The sequence below is a fragment of the Hypomesus transpacificus genome, chromosome 8, assembly GCF_021917145.1.
Source record: "Hypomesus transpacificus isolate Combined female chromosome 8, fHypTra1, whole genome shotgun sequence".
NCBI lineage: Eukaryota > Metazoa > Chordata > Actinopteri > Osmeriformes > Osmeridae > Hypomesus > Hypomesus transpacificus.
The window spans coordinates 12,833,926-12,846,413 of record NC_061067.1 but is presented as its reverse complement, the minus strand read 5'-3'; the positions used below and the strand labels follow the sequence as shown (position 1 = coordinate 12,846,413).

General features: G+C 50.9%; 1 long non-coding RNA gene across 1 annotated transcript; it reads left to right on the top strand.

Annotated features, from left to right (window-relative positions):
- The first annotated feature begins 8,044 nt into the window (after positions 1 to 8,044).
- On the top strand, positions 8,045 to 8,785 carry LOC124470299. The gene is made up of 3 exons (XR_006956397.1): positions 8,045 to 8,384; positions 8,510 to 8,555; positions 8,667 to 8,785. It is a non-coding gene; the product is annotated as an uncharacterized LOC124470299 (long non-coding RNA).
- Positions 8,786 to 12,488: the final 3,703 nt, after the last annotated feature.

The following is a 12,488-nucleotide window of genomic DNA, read 5'->3' as shown; positions in this document are numbered from 1 at the left end:
ACCCTCTGTCATACTCTGACCACTGGAGTTTCTGCTTCCACCTTCTATGTTCTCTAAACCTAACCCTATAGCAGAGACTCCTGTATTGAGTGGTGCTAGCTGTTATCAGGGCCTAACAGGCGTGTACACACCTGTTTACATCTAAGGTGTAAAGTCCAAGGGTACATCAGTCCTACGTTGTGACATCCACAGGGTTCTTCCTTTTCTTCATTGAGGGTGGTGTCTCTTGGTTGGTTTATGGTAAGGCTGCTAGGGTGATACTTACATACAAAGGACACAAGGCCAGTCCATAACAGTGATATAACAGACATCAGTGAGGACAGATTAGGGTAAGGGATTTCTCAGTAGATATTTGCAGACCAGTTATATTAACAGATCTGTTCCCACCATGGGAATGTGCTGCAGCCTTTGTGCTGCTAGCGGCCACGATGGCTCTAGCCAGACACCAGATTTATCTGTATCACTGAGTGCCAAAGAATGCTTGGACAGTATGCCGTGCCATGACTGGTGGTGGTGCATTGGGGAACATTGTGGGACTGTGGTTGCGGACAGCCAGCCGAAGGATTATGCAAATGCTGTGGTGGCACAGAATGGAGGCAGTGGGAGGCAGAACCAGCAAGAGCCTTTGCTTAACCCTTGTGCTACCTTCGGGTCATTGTGACCCACCGTCGTGTAGGTAAATAATTTTACCTAACCCTTGTGCTACCTTCGGGTCATTGTGACCCCCAAAGTGAATATACCACGTTATATCACTAGTTAACACTAGGTGGCTAGAGAGAGAGAGAGAGAGAGAGAGAGAGAGAGAGAGAGAGAGAGAGAGAGAGAGAGAGAGAGAGAGAGAGACCACGCGGAGTGTAAAGAAAATGTTTCAATTTATTTATTTATTTTATCATGAAAAGTTGAGTCAAATGAATTGCTTTCTTGGATTCGAATGAAACACTTTGCATCGTTACTCTCGGCCGGAGAATATATATATAAATATATATAAACATCCCTCTCTCCCACTCCATTTAGTCCAACCACGGCCTTCACGATCGTCGATCCCTCTAGGCGGGAGAATTGTCTGGGCGTCCCTCCGGCCGGCCCGGAGGCGCGTCAGGCCTGTGAGGTCAGGTCGAGCGTCAGGGGAAACCGCGACGGGACATGCCTGCCCGCCCGTCCGCCGGCCGGCCCGGAGGCGCGTCAGGCCTGTGAGGTCAGGGTGAGCGTCAGGGGAAACCGCGACGGGACATGCCTGCCCGCCCGGACGCCGGCCCGCCCGGAGGCGTTTTAGGCCTGTGACGTCAGGTCGAGCGTCGTCAGGGGGAAACCGCGGCGGGACATGCCTGCCCGCACGCGCGCCTGGCATGGCCTGACCTGGCCTGGCATGGCAGGCCTCGCGGAGTGGGAATAATGTCACGCTATTGTGATTATGAAGAACGATCGTGGGTCACGTGATAGACGAACTTACCTGTTGGTCACTTTTATAATTTCATACTTTTACGTAAATACATAAACATCCCACTCTCCCACTCCATTTAGTCCAACCACGGCCTTCACGATCGTCGATCCCTCTAGGCGGGAGAATTGGCCGGGTGTCCGTCCCTCCCGACCGCACGCTCGCCCAGAGGCGTGTCACCCCTCGGAATTCGAGGCCTGTGAGACGTCAGGTCGAGCGTCAGGGGAAACCGCGACGGGACATGCCTGCCCGCCCGTCCGCCGGCCGGCCCGGAGGCGCGTCAGGCCTGTGAGGTCAGGTCGAGCGTCAGGGGAAACCGCGACGGGACATGCCTGCCCGCCCGTCCGCCGGCCGGCCCGGAGGCGCTTTAGGCCTGTGACGTCAGGTCGAGCGTCAGGGGAAACCGCGGCGGGACATGCCTGCCCGCACGCGAGCCTGGCGTGGCCTGACCTGGCCTGGCCTGGCATGGCAGGCCTCGCGGAGTGGAATAATATCACGCTATTGTGATTATGAAGAACGATCGTGGGTCACGTGATAGACGAACTTACCTGTTGGTCACTTTTATAATTTCATACTCTTACGCCTGCCTTTATATACATTTATATAAATACATAAACATCCAACTCTCCCACTCCATTTAGTCCAACCACGGCCTTCACGATCGTCGATCCCTCTAGGCGGGAGAATTGGCCGGGTGTCCGTCCCTCCCGACCGCACGCTCGCTCGCCCAGAGGCGTGTCACCCCTCGGAATTCGAGGCCTGTGAGACGTCAGGTCGAGCGTCAGGGGAAACCGCGACGGGACATGCCTGCCCGCCCGCCCGCGCGCTGGTCCGCCGGCCGGCCGGCCCGGAGGCGCTTTAGGCCTGTGAGGTCAGGTCGAGCGTCAGGGGAAACCGCGGCGGGACATGCCTGCCCGCACGCGCGCCTGGCCTGGCAGGCCTCGCCGAGTGGAATAATATCACGCTATTGTGATTATGAAGAACGATCGTGGGTCACGTGATAGACAAACTTACCTGTTGGTCACTTTTATAATTTCATACTCTTACGCCTGCCTTTATATACATTTATATAAATACATAAACATCCAACTCTCCCACTCCATTTAGTCCAACCACGGCCTTCACGATCGTCGATCCCTGTAGGCGGGACATGCCTGCCCGCACGCGCGCCTGGCATGGCCTGACCAAGTCCAACCACGGCCTTCACGATCGTCGATCCCTCTAGGTGGGAGAATTGGCCGGGCGTCCCTCCCGCCCGCTCGCTCGCTCGCCCAGAGGCGTGTCACCCCTCGGAATTCGAGGCCGGGGCGGGACATGCCTGCCCGCCCATCCGCCGGCCCGCGCGCCCGGAGGCGTTTTAGGCCTGTGAGGCCTGTGACGTCAGGTCGAGCGTCAGGGGAAACCGCGACGGGACATGCCTGCCCGCCCGCGCGCGCGCTGGTCCGCCGGCCGGCTGGCCGGCCCGGAGGCGCTTTAGGCCTGTGAGGTCAGGTCGAGCGTCAGGGGAAACCGCGGCGGGACATGCCTGCCCGCGCGCCTGGCATGGCCTGGCACGCGCGCCTGGCATGGCCTGGCAGGCCTCCCCGAGTGGAATAATATCACGCTATTGTGATTATGAAGAACGATCGTGGGTCACGTGATAGACAAACTTACCTGTTGGTCACTTTTATAATTTCATACTTTTAAGCCTGCCTTTATATACCTTTATATAAATATATAAACATCCCACCCTCCAACTCCATTTAGTCCAACCACGGCCTTCACGATCGTCGATCCCTCTAGGCGGGGAGGCGGGACATGCTTGCCCGCACGCGCGCCTGGCATGGCCTGACCTGGCCTGGCAGGCCTCGTGGAGTGGAATAATATCACGCTATTGTGATCATGAAGAACGATCGTGGGTCACGTGATAGACGAACTTACCTGTTGGTCGCTTTTATAATTTCATACTTTTACGTAAATACATAAACATCCCACTCTCCCACTCCATTTAGTCCAACCACGGCCTTCACGATCGTCGATCCCTCTAGGTGGGAGAATTGGCCGGGCGTCCCTCCCGCCCGCCCGCTCGCTCGCCCAGAGGCGTGTCACCCCTCGGAATTCGAGGCCGGGGCGGGACATGCCTGCCCGCCCATCCGCCGGCCCGCGCACCCGGAGGCGTTTTAGGCCTGTGACGTCAGGTCGAGCGTCAGGGGAAACCGCGACGGGACATGCCTGCCCGCCCGCCCGCGCGCTGGTCCGCCGGCCGGCCGGCCGGCCCGGAGGCGCTTTAGGCCTGTGAGGTCAGGTCGAGCGTCAGGGGAAACCGCGGCGGGACATGCCTGCCCGCACGCGCGCCTGGCATGGCCTGGCCTGGCAGGCCTCGCCGAGTGGAATAATATCACGCTATTGTGATTATGAAGAACGATCGTGGGTCACGTGATAGACGAACTTACCTGTTGGTCACTTTTATAATTTCATACTTTTAAGCCTGCCTTTATATACCTTTATATAAATATATAAACATCCCACCCTCCAACTCCATTTAGTCCAACCACAGCCTTCACGATCGTCGATCCCTCTAGGCGGGGAGGCGGGACATGCCTGCCCGCACTCGCGCCTGGCATGGCCTGACCTGACCTGGCATGGCAGTTCTCGTGGAGTGGAATAATATCACGCTATTGTGATCATGAAGAACGATCGTGGGTCACGTGATAGACGAACTTACCTGTTGGTCACTTTTATAATTTCATACTTTTACGTAAATACATAAACATCCCACTCTCCCACTCCATTTAGTCCAACCACGGCCTTCACGATCGTCGATCCCTCTAGGCGGGAGAATTGGCCGGGTGTCCGTCCCGCCCGCACGCACGCTCGCTCGCCCAGAGGCGTGTCACCCCCCGGAATTCGAGGCCGCGGCGGGACATGCCTGCCCGCCCGGACGCCGGCCGGCCCGCCCGGAGGCGCGTTAGGCCTGTGAGGTCAGGTCGAGCGTCAGGGGAAACCGCGACGGGACATGCCTGCCCGCCCGCCCGCTGGTCCGCCGGCCGGCCGGCCCGGAGGCGCGTTAGGCCTGTGAGGTCAGGTCGAGCGACCAAAAGTTGGTCACTTTTATAATTTCATACTTTTATGCCTGCCTTTATATACCTTTATATAAATATATAAACATCCCACCCTCCCACTCCATTTAGTCCAACCACAGCCTTTACGATCGTCGATCATATCATCAATCATTTGTCCATGTAATCACGTGAGCTGTAGGCAAGTGCTACTAACACACATTCGTTGGGGGTCAGGACAGCCGTTGTCTAGGGTCACGCAGCTATGGCTCGGGATTTCAGTGCCCTGCAAGTTCTACAACAGATGTTTGCAAACATCGAGCAAAGTGAGTCCGAAGAGGAGACAGAGGATGTGTCAGAAATAGAAGACGGCGAAGAGTGCGTGGAGCATGTGGCAGAAGAGCAGGAAGAAGAAGAAGAAGAAGAAGAAGAAGAAGAAAAAGACGACGGGCAAGAGTACGCGGAGCATGTGTCGGAACAAGCAGACGGGCAAGAGTATAATGCGGTCGACGACAACTCAGCAGCGGCCGCCGCCGCCCGAGCCCCTGAAATCGACAGAGATACTTTCTTGTCGAAAGATGGCAAAATTGAATGGCGTTCGGTTGCGTATCTGAGGAATCCGAGGCTGCTGTCGCAACGTGACAGCCGTGAGAGGACCCCCAGAGGACCCACAGCGTACGCCGTTTCCCACGCTCTCGACATCGTCTCTGCGTTTTTACTCTTTGTCACGCCACAAATCGAAACAGTGATCTTGGACGAGACAAATCGGGAAGGCTATCTGAAACGCGGAGAGGAGTGGAAAGCAATGGACGCCTCTGACCTACGTGCCTACATAGGGCTGCTAATCCTGGCAGGGGTGTACAAGTCCCGAGGCGAAGCGGCCGCCAGTCTGTGGGACGCGCAGAGCGGCAGAGCGATTTTCCGCGCTACCATGCAGCTGAAAGTCTTCTACACCTATTCGACGTCGATACGATTTGACGACCGTGGGACGCGAGCGGCGAGACGCGCCACGGACAAGTTGGCGGCGATACGAGAGGTCTGGGATATGTGGGTAGAGAGATTACCCCGCCTCTACGACCCAGGGCCCGAAGTGACCGTGGATGAACAACTGATCGCGTTCAGAGGACGGTGTCCTTTCAGGCAGTACATGCCGAGCAAACCGGCAAAGTATGGGATCAAGTCGTGGGTCACGTGCGACGCAAAATCCACCTACGCTTGGAAGATGCAAGTTTACACCGGGAAGTCGAGCGACGGAGCCCCGGAGAGGAGCCAGGGGATGCGCGTCGTGCTCGATATGACAGACGGCCTGAAGGATCGCAATGTCACGTGTGACAATTTCTTCACATCCTACGACCTTGGACGAGAGCTCATGGCGACGAGAAACATGACCATGGTTGGCACCGTGCGAAAGAACAGGTCCGAGCTCCCGTCCGAGCTGCTGACGACGATGAACAGGCGACGGGTGCTGTCGTCGCTGTTCGCCTTCACTCCCACCACCACTCTGGTTTCCTACCTCGCAAAGAAAAATAAGAACGTTTTACTCATGAGCACACGCCACACAAACGACGAAATCAGCGACAGAAACGACGGCAAACCGACCATCGTCTTAGACTACAACCGCAACAAAGGAGGTGTAGACAATCTGGACAAGGTCATCGCGGCCTACAGCTGTAAAAGGAAGACGGCCCGGTGGCCCCTCGTCATCTTCAGCAACATCGTTGACGTTTCCTCCTACAACGCCTTTGTGATATGGAGAGAGGTCAACCCCAACTGGATGCCGCGTAAGCGCAACAAGAGGAGGTTTTTCCTCGAGCAGCTCGGAAGGGCCCTCGTGACTCCGCTGATCGAGAGGAGACGATGTCTGCCCCGCGCGGAAGCTGCTGCCGCGGTTGTGAAAGATCTACGGATGGCCAGCTGTCGCGATCCACCTCCTCGACGACAACCCGAAGAGGATGGCGCAGCAGCAGCCGCCGCCTCCTCATCGGCAGGACCGACCTCGCCGGTCCCTGCCAGTAAGAGGAAGAGATGTCAAGTCTGCCCGGTGAAGAAGGACCGTAAAACGTTCACTGTTTGTCGCGGTTGTAAGAGGCATGTCTGCAAATCCTGTTCGCGTGTATACTGCCCCACATGCCCCACCGAGCTGGGCTTCGGCCAAGGAGAGGTTCCCGTTGACCCCGGACGACCTGCGGGAGTGTGTGCAGGAGACTGAACAACTCAGTCGAGTGCAGAAGATGGGCTTTGCTCAAGTCAAAGCACAGTGCTGCTGCTGCTGCTGCTGCCGCTGCCGCCGCCACCACCACCACAACCACCAGCGGCACCACCACCACCACCACTACATGCATGGGATGAATAGATGATGTATCAGGACGGCAGGCTGGAGGTCTATCCATAGTGCTGTCTGAGGGTCATTGTGATGCACGGTGTCATGCACGGTGTGACAACTTTTCATGGTACAAAAATAAATAAAGTGAAACATTTGATTTTATTCCTCGCGTTGTCTGCCTAGTCTATGACGCCACTCTCGTGCCGTTTCGGGGTCGTGGTGAGTCAAACTGACATTGTGACAACTTTTTCATAGCCAAAAATAAATAAATAAAGTGAAACTTTCTATTTCTAGCCTTGTCTACATGCCTATTATTACACTCTCGCGCTGTATCCTAGTCTGCGCTGTGACTCACCATACCTAGTCTGTTACGCCACACTCGTGTTGACGACCTTTCGTAATACAAAAATAAAAGTGAAACGTTATCTGTCTACATAAAAAAATTATTCATATTTTCCCTGGCCGGGGAGCAATCCAGGGCTGTGGAGTTGACAGCCTCGCAGCCTTGCCACTAGACCACAAGGGGAGTTGCTTGTTGTTTGTGCTGTCTCTGCCTGTTTATATATATATATTTTTTCTTTTACACTGCAACGTCTGTGTCGTCTATTACGCGACCCCGCACTGTCTCCGGTTCCTTGTGACCCACAGCGGTCTTCTGACAACTTCTCATAATACAAAAAAAAATAAAAATAAAGTGAAACCTTTATATTCCCCCAGTGTGGGTCACAATGACCCCGAGACAGCGCGAAGGTGGCGTAATAGACGGAGCTGTGGGTCACAACGACCCGGAGACAGCGCGAGGGATAAATGCAAGCTGCATAGACAATGAGGAGAGCGTGAGGGTTAACGGCTCCTCCGTGTGGTAGCTAGTGGTAGACTGTGATTCAAAACGAAAATGTTAATTCCTGAGGTGTGTGTGGTCTGTTTTTTGTGAGGACGGACTATTTCCCCGGATTACAGCCAGTGTAAATTCCAATAGTGGGTTTAATGAAGACATTTTAGAGTCAACATTCTAGCACCAGAGGAGGGGTGTTCATGAACCCTTGTGCTACCTTTGGGGAAACGTTATTTAAGTGTTAGAAACATCATTAATCTGCAACCATGTCTACAGATGTGAGAGGTTTAAGCTACGCTATTCACTGGTGATGCAACACTCCTAGTCGATATTATACTGTCCGAAATACCAACCTTCCTGTCCCTGCTGTCACGTTGAAAGCGGTTAATGAGCAGCATGATTACATTGTTGCCTCTATGTCTCTAGTGGTAACCGCCTATCAGTATTCTACATTGCCCTTATGACTGGGAATGTAACTTAATATAATAAAACATTCTTTATACCAGAGTTTATCTGGTACGTTCGATTAAGACCTGTGTGATTGTTCAACTATTTTGTTTAATACCACTTGAAGACAGTGAACAAATCTGTACACCTACATACACTTTCTAACAACCCAACAACCCAGGGGCACCGCACCATGGACAGCGTTCCAGTAGAAACCACCGGCACCTTGGAGAGCGGCACGACAAGCCCGGATCGAGGCCATGAGGGGGAGGCCGCCACACCAGGAGACAACGAGCAAAACAGGTGCGGCTCATGAGTTGGATGGAGGATGGCAAGACCATGAAAGGTGGGTCAGGCCTGCCGCAACAGGCCTACATACGGTTTGTAAGCTGACCAACTCCTCCTGTGTGTGTTTCTTTTTTTTTCAGTAAGGAGTGTGAGGTAGAGACGAGACCGGCCTGAACAGTCAAGACCGTAAGCTCGATCGACAAAGAAGCTGAGTTATTTGTGTTAGTTTTTGTGTTTTGTTTGGTGTTTGGTTAAATAAATGCCTGGTATTTTCAACCAACCAACCATGTTTTTCAGAAGTGCTGTGCTGTTCGGTCCTGCCTACGGCCCTTGGTGGCTACAACTTTTATACACATTAAACCAATAAAACATGCTTCACAAGTTTATAAGGTACATTCAACAATTTTGTTTAATAAAGCAACATCGTTTCAACAGAGATATGCTGTCTTAATTCACATACATTAGAAATGTCATTAAGTGTTGAAAGCTTGCCCTTGTTACCTAGTACTTAGTTCACCCATAGTAGAAGTCGTACCAATCCTTTAAGGGCATGTGATTTTTCAACATGAAATTCAACCGGGTTCTCCTAATCAACACATCTGTGCTCAACTGTGTGAAAGTGGCATGACTGCAGATTTCCTCTTCATCGACTTCTTCCTCACGACGCAGACCGTTGGTGAATTTGGTAAAAATGTCCGAAAGGGTTAATCCGTAGATTAGTGTAAGGGACAAACAACCGGTGATTTCACCTATATCCTCGGAGGGACTTTCGATTAATACTTTGATATGAGATATATTTTCGTCTAGGATGGCGATGGTGTCAGCGTACTGACTCATTGTCTGGTAAAACGAAGTGATGTATTTCATCAACACATACGGGATTACGATACCCCCCGTGTACATATGTCTAGGAGGAAAATGTGCACAGTTGAGGTCCTCAAAGCCTCTATTGGAGGCCTTCTCCAGAGTGAAAAGTTTGAAAATGTCAAGGTTGTCATGGGAAGCGGATCTTAACAGTGCTAGGATATTTCTGAGAGCGTCGTCATCCTTGCCAATGTCGGGTTGTGGTGAAGGTATGCAAACATAGCTGTCGGCACACTGTGGGAAATTGAACGACTGTGACCCACTTGGTCCCTTCACAACGCACGCGTGTCTGATTCCTGAACACATGTCACACGTGAATTCAAACTCCCCTCGGGTAGAGGCGATTAGGATGTCAAAAGCACCCTTGGCTCTGTCTGAGGCCCAGAGGCTGTTTGACATCATGAAAGCCAAGACGTTGGCAACAGCCTGTCTATTTTTGTCGTCGTAAAAAGATGGGTTGCGTTTGAAAGGTATAATATCGGTGCCTGCTATCTTCATATAGGATCCACCGTTAATGTTGACATGCCACTCTGAAGAAAGTTTACACGGGTCGTTGGTCAGGACCCTTTTTGTGTTATCGTTGACGACAGTAAAGACGACTGGTATCGGTTCCAAGCCACCTTGCTTGTAGGCATTAATCCGCATGTTATCAATGACAAAAAGAGTACTGCATTCACCAAAGGGTATGATGTCACGCAAGTTAAGTTTAAACATTGCAGGCTGATGAGCCTGACCAAGTTTGTTCATTGTATGGGAGAATACGTAGTCCTTTTGACTGAAAGACATCTCGGACAATGGGACATAGAACAGGGTAAAAGAACGTCTTTCACTAGAGTTTCATCCAATGTAAGAACACAGACGTATACGTATATATGGTATGTTTCACCTCAATTCAAGTTTGACAAACTGCAATGGCATAAGAGTAATGTACAATTTAACAACTCAAATCTATGATTGCGACAGCCACCGGCTTTCGCTGATACACTGCCCCATCTTTCTCCTCTTGTCTTGGTCATAGACGTAGTCCAGAATACCATCAGGCGAGACATTGTCAGATTTAAGAAGTCTGTAGAAATGTTTACAGCCTGTACAATGACAGCTAACCCTCCTGTAGTCCTCTGTTGACCGTTTCCTCTTGCCGAGCTTGGCTTTGATTCATTTGAGCCAATTCTTTTCGCTGAATGTCTCAAGCCACCTTTGCATTAGATTTACATCCTCACAAGAGTAAGGCATGATACAAAGAAGAGACTCGGGATACATGACGGGCACCGAATCAAACACATTGGGAGTGTGTATTTGCAACATGATTACAGCCTGACACAGAAGACCAGCCAAGTCAACTAAACGTCTCTCACATAGTTGGCCTCTTGCTATAGAAAGTCTACCAGTAGAGGATTTTATCCCAGCATCTGTCAAGATGACACTTGGCAACGAAATTGAAATGTAGCTGTCCGAGCAGGGAGGGATGGACGAGTCGTCTCTAAGGGAGACAATACCTTCGGAGATGGCTTCACTGAGCTTTTTTCCAAGTAAGCGTCTTGTACACATGGCTGGGTCGCAGGGACATGTCCTCAACGATTACCTTGCGACAGACTTCGAGTTTGTCACCGGGCATACGTGTCACAGTCTCTCGGTTTGTCTTCAAGTGATCAAACTCCCGAATCCCACAGGCCGGTATCATATGTTCAGGGCAATTATACATTACGGTGTTGAAAGCAACGGTTGCTCTCTTCGACCTCTCTCTGACAGAGGATATTGTGGTCAGCAGATGCTGTTCACAATCCTCTAGACAGTGTTGCCCCAACGCAGGGCTGTACATGTGGCAAGGTAGGCAGTAGTCTATAATACAGTGAGCCAGAAGTTTTCCAGAGTCGTTGACCAAGTTGGAGTCTGCACAGTGAGATATCCACACTCTAGAGTTGGCAAAACATGTGTTGGGCTGGTTTGGGCGAGATACGAGCCCTGTCTGAGAAGAGTCGTCGATCAAGGGTTCGTCTTGTCTTTTGCAATCATCACCAGACCCGTCATCACCGTCCTGGCCTAACGCGCTGTAACCGTTGGACTTCTTGTTGTCTTCAGAGACGTTACCGGGTCGACGGCGGTTAGCCTCGCATTGGAGTGAGCCTCCAAACATAGCAGTGATACACCCTGTCTTAGCCTGAAGGTTCAAGGGGTATCTGTGAAAAGCAGCCTCGCAAGGGTTACATTTGTGATACTCGTAGCACTCCACAGGTGTGATGGAAAGTCCTGTGATCTGCTTTAACCCTTTACTGCCTAATACAAAATTCCGAACATTCCATATGCTGTTGAAATATGATATGCATATTAATATTCATATTTTATGGATTTTCATATAAAATCATACACCTTAACTGTTTATACCATCTTGAAGAGGAGAACTAGGGGATTTTTATCATGTAAATGAATATATGATTACTTAAGGCAAATCATATTTTATCAAAGTGGTTTCAGGTAGATATTTTTAACAAAAACTTCTCCATCCACCATACCTCATCAGACAACTGAATTTGTCACAACTTTAATTACAAGATAGAGAAAAACTTTGAGTAGGTGGAATATCCACAAGTCTGTGGGCAATGTAGAACAGAAGACAGATTAGAAATACCTTATTTTGATTAAAAGTTATGACCATTCTTGTGACTAGTGGAGACATGGGGGAAACCGGAATTATCCTGTCCCAAAAGCAGCTAAAAGCAGCTAGCGCTATGGCTAGATACTCCTCTCGATAAGTAAAAAACGTTCGAGTTTCTTCCACAATCGACCGAATTGGCCAAACAAGGCATGTACATTTAGCTTAGAGTATACATAATCTACCTAGTTAATGTTGTTTTTCGAAGTTTTTTAGAAATCTGCTCAAATCGAAGCTAAACAGTGCTACTACCGTCATTGCTGCCTGTCACAAACGGCCAAGCCGGACACGTCATTCTTTCCTGAAAACACTCGCGTCACTCCCACAAACAAATTCTTCGTAAGTAAAAAGTTGAGACTTTTAATAGACAATATTGACAACACATATTAAGGAACTTGTCTTAACTCATAATATCGTCTCCGATTTCAATTCGAAGCTGTATATCTAACACTGTAGGCAATCTCCCATGGTCTCCGCTCTGGCTCCGCCTCAGAAAACAATGGCTGCCGTTGCAGACGATAGATTTATTTCCCCCTCCCACTAACCCCTTAACCAATGATATGTGCTTTGAGCTTAAGTTGTCATGAGTATCTGGCAGTTTTCAG